We start from the raw sequence: 4483 nt of genomic DNA on the forward strand, positions 1-4483 counted from the left end.
CTGCTCCAAAGGATCTTCCCGACCCAGGGATCGAACTCGGGTCTCCCACATTGTAGGCAGACGCTTTACCATCTGAGCCACCAGGGAAGTCCCTACTGCCATAGAGGAAGAGGAGAATGTATTATATATTGAGGGTTAACCAGCAGACTTGGTCACCAGTCAGCTCTCTCGGGAAGAATATTACAGAGTTCCAGCCTAGTCCTGGACCTTGAAATCATTTTTGAGGGGAGAGCATTTAATATGTCAGTAACCTCTATTCTGATAACTGCTCCCCTTCCCTGGTAGCTCTGTGGGTCTGTAGAACCAGAGCAGTGATAGGATAGTAGTAGTAGTAGTGTAGCTGCTCAGTCGTGTTCGATTCTTTGTGACCCCATGGACTGTCCATGGTATTCTCCAGACAAGAATACTGTAGTGGGTTGCCATTTCCTTCTCCAGGGGATCTTCCTGACCCAGGGATTGAACCTGGGTCTCCCACATTGCAGGCAGATTCTTTGCCATCTGAGCCACTAGATAACAAAGGATCTAAAATATCATATCTGAAGAAACTGAGGATTTTAGCTTAGAGGAAAGAAGAGTTGGTGATGACCCGTGTCTTCACACATTTGAAGTGGTGTCTTGTGAAGTCTGGATGGATCAGAAGGGCAGAATCCAGCCAGTGAGTAGAAGATACAGGGAGAGTAATATGAGTTCAATGTACAGAGGAAAACCCTAGTAATAAGAGCTGTCAAAAAGAGGTAGTGAGCACATATTTACTGCTGTCAGCCTGTCATTGATAGGTGTTGAGGACAAAATAGTCAGCAAGAAGGTCTGGTTCCTGCCAGGATGGCAACTATGCTCTAGCGAGGAAGTCAGAAGTTGATCAGATAATCACACACATATGACTGCAGATCATCCAATGTAACAACTAGGTCTTAGAACGTTGACAGTGGTTGAAGTAAGGGACAGGCACCCATTTGTGGACCTTCTAGAGGATGTATGCTTCTGTCAGGTCTAAACTTATGGTCTCTCCTGCTCATTTCTAGAAATGTGTTCTAGGTAGTGCTGCAGTGGATAGAAGGGAAGAAATTTGCCTTGGAGGGCAAAGCGAATTCCAAATTTGTGGGACTTCTATTGATAAAATGGACTTTTTAAAGGTTCGCAGTGGTTCACCATCACTAAACCAGGTTGTGCTAACCTCTTGCCTGGATAGAGAATGTTGGTTGAACACATGTGAATTCAACAACTTGAAGACTTAAAAGACTTGAACTAGTTGATTTGGAAGAACTAAAAGATCCTCTAAAATCTGTAAATATTCTAAAAAGTTTCTGAAAATTCTGAAAAGTTTTCCCACTGAGGACTTAAAAAAAACAACCAAAAAATCCATAACTCCCTTTTGCCCAAGAAAATAACCAAGAAAGAAATGATAAAAACTCTTTTTTTCAGTTCTCTCAGTCTAAATATATCAATATACAAAAACATGGTAATTTTATGAGTGAAACAAGTTATACATAATGCATTTTTATGTTCCTAAACGAACAGCATGACTTTATATCTGTAAAGGGCACTAAAAATAAGCTTTGCATGTATTTCAGTCCCCTGCCCCCAAATTTTCTTTGAAGAAAAAATTTTTTTGTTCTTCCGTAGCTTAAAATTTCTGAAAAATCTCTGTATCTGGTCTGTTCCTTTTGTTCTTTCTGCCTTGTAGCTTGGGTTCTATTTCTGTAAAGTAGATAAGTGTGAAATTAACTGTTCTTTTAGCCTAACTGATAGATGAGATTTAACTCTGTCATTTACCTGCTGGGGTGTCTAGAGAGCTTGGGCTCTGGGGTGAGTGTTCTGTCCATGGTTTTTGCCGAGGTGGGCTTCATTTCTCCCCAGCTTTAGTTCCCACTAGGGCCCACCAGTTGCACTGACACGCAGCGTTTATCCAAAGAATTCAAGAGCCGTACAGCCAGAGAGTAATTTGTCTTCATGACACACCTGGGAGGCATTCAGGCAAAAAGGCTCTTACGACTGTGGGGCATTGGCAAGAGCATCAGTTTGGAGTCTGGACTGAGTGCTTGGGGACCGAGACTCCTGGGCTCTGTCACCAGCTTTGTGGGATCATAGGAAGGTCTTTTCCCCTCTCTGAGACCTTTATTTCTCACCAAAAGGATGAGGGTTTTGGATAAAAGCTCTATGGACCTCATACGCTCCAATGTTCTATAAATGTATTATTTTGAGCCCACATTTCAAAATAAGAAGGTCGCAGCATTGATCTAAGGTTATAAAGTAGACTAGTGAGGAAATTCCCTGATGGTCCAGTGGTTAGGACTTGGCACTTTGACTGCCAAGGGGCCAGGTTCAGCCCCTGGTCAGGGAGCTAAGATCCCACAAGCCATGCAGTATGGCCAAAAAAAAAAAAAAAAAACCCAAAGAAAGACTAATGGGAGAGTTGCTCTTTCTTGCTTCTGAATGGCACTGCAGTTTTTTGAATAAACAAGTTTATCACGTAAACATGCTGGACAATCTTGGTTTACCATGGGAAAGAGTGAAAATAAACTCTAGGGGAAAGCAGGGTGGAAGGAAGAGAATAAATCCTCCTGGTGTCTGAAACTCTGTGGCATAGTGGTAATAATCTCAATATCCACTTTAGGCTGTGTCACCTTGCTAGCTCTTGGGGAGGAGAGCTGGAAAAGGAATGCTCCCTTAGTCTCTGGTGCTGTTTCATTGGCTTATTTCCTTCCCAAGCCTTCCCTTGAATGCCTGAGTTTGCTTATAGTCAGCCAGCTTGATACTGGCTTTGAGCTATTCCTGACCAATGCAGTAATGACCGGTCTACCCTGCCTACTGTGGTGATGGAGCTGGGCTGAGAAGCTGGGTGGTGTTTCTGTCCCTGTGGCACGAGAGACTGTGGGACTCCTTTGCCCTTACAGAAATGACTCCAAGGGCAGGATTGCCAGGAGGCAGAAGGGAGGCTGCCCTTGTTTTGTTTCCAACTGGTTGGCAGACCCGAGAGGCTCAACTGAACACCTGAATTTAAGAGTGCTTAACGCTGATTCAAATCTTAAGCTGCCTTCTAAATTTTTGAGTGGATTGGAGTCAATATGTGAAATACACATACATGCTCTTTCAAAAATGACTAATCTCACTCAACCACGCTGTTTCCTTTCTTTCTGCCCACATTCTAACACCCCCAAGGGTGGTTTCTATTTATTGTCAATAAAGGTACTTCTTAGATTGCTTAGATATGAAAATGAAAATAAATGCCTTAGTTTATATATGAAATGATGTGGGTTAAAATACATGCAGAAAGTAATTCTGAAAAATTGGAAATAACCTAAATTTCCTTCATTGGAGATTTGATAATTGATAGTAATTCACATGTGAAATATAAGGCAGCATTGAAAACCATAATGGAAAAGAATATAAAAAAGAATGTGTACATAGGTATCACTTTGCTGAATAGCAGATATTAACGCAACGTTGTAAATCAAATATGCTTCAATAAAAATAAAATTATAATATAGATACATGTTTGTTGATATGAAAAAGTATTGTGATATGTGAAACAGGTTAAAAATATATGTATTAGATGACCCTGTTTTTGCAAAGACAAAAGTATATATGCATATACTGTAAGCCTTAAAAAAATCTGTAAGAAAGAACTCACCTAGGCATGTGTATTTGGGGGCTGAAATGAGGTTCTGGTGTCCATGTGGTCTGGACCTAAGGCCTTAATATTTTCACCACACTGTTTCAGCACTGTCACTTTGGTTTCCAATCCTCTGTACTTCATGTTAAAAAAACTGAACACAACTGTGGTGATAGAAATATGGATGATGTGTTTTCTGCTTGGCAAGCTGATTTTTTTTCTACAGTGAACATTTATTGCCTCTCTGACAAAATAGCAAAAACTAGAAAAAGGGATCCGGGAGACCTTCCTTTGCTTGGGATGTCTTGGTTGAGATTAATTTGAGCTCCATTTCTAGTTCAGATTGCTGAATCTTCTTTTTCCCCTTACTCTTTTTTGGCTCTGAGTTCTTTCTACTCTGTTATTTTGTGTATCTACTTTGTTATTTTCCAGTCATGAAGATAGCTTGACACGTGGCAGATTGGGTGGAACCGTCCAAAAGAAAAGTTGGTCCTCCTCCATTTGGGTGGATAATCCTGACCTCTTGGCAGTTTGGCTCACCTGTTGGCAGGGGCGCAGACATTGCCTGGGAAACTAGAGAAAACCAGCAGTAGGCAGAGGACGAAGAAGTGGTTGATATGAGGAGATTTAATCACCGCTGTGGAAAATCAAATTACTGTTCTCAATTCTTCACAGCATTCAAAGAGAGTATTCATCAATGCCCTTGCTATGGCCTCATAGCAAGGGCAGTTGCAGTATACATTCTGCCCCTTAACTTTGGGTTTGGCCAAAGAGAATATTAGTGGATGGGGGATTACAGAGGCTTGAAGAGCCCATACGTTCATGCTGCAGTTTTTGTACATCTGTGACCCACCATGAGGACTTCCTCCA

At 41.4% G+C, this 4483-nt stretch overlaps 1 non-coding gene across 1 annotated transcript; it reads left to right on the top strand.

Moving 5' to 3' along the window:
• Positions 1-2268: 2268 nt before the first annotated feature.
• Positions 2269-2341, top strand: TRNAQ-UUG (transfer RNA glutamine (anticodon UUG)). The gene has a single exon. It is a non-coding gene; the product is annotated as a tRNA-Gln (tRNA).
• Positions 2342-4483: the final 2142 nt, after the last annotated feature.

This window comes from Giraffa tippelskirchi, chromosome 4, assembly GCF_054371585.1.
Source record: "Giraffa tippelskirchi isolate mGirTip1 chromosome 4, T2T-mGirTip1v1.2.pri, whole genome shotgun sequence".
NCBI classification, from domain to species: Eukaryota; Metazoa; Chordata; class Mammalia; order Artiodactyla; family Giraffidae; genus Giraffa; species Giraffa tippelskirchi.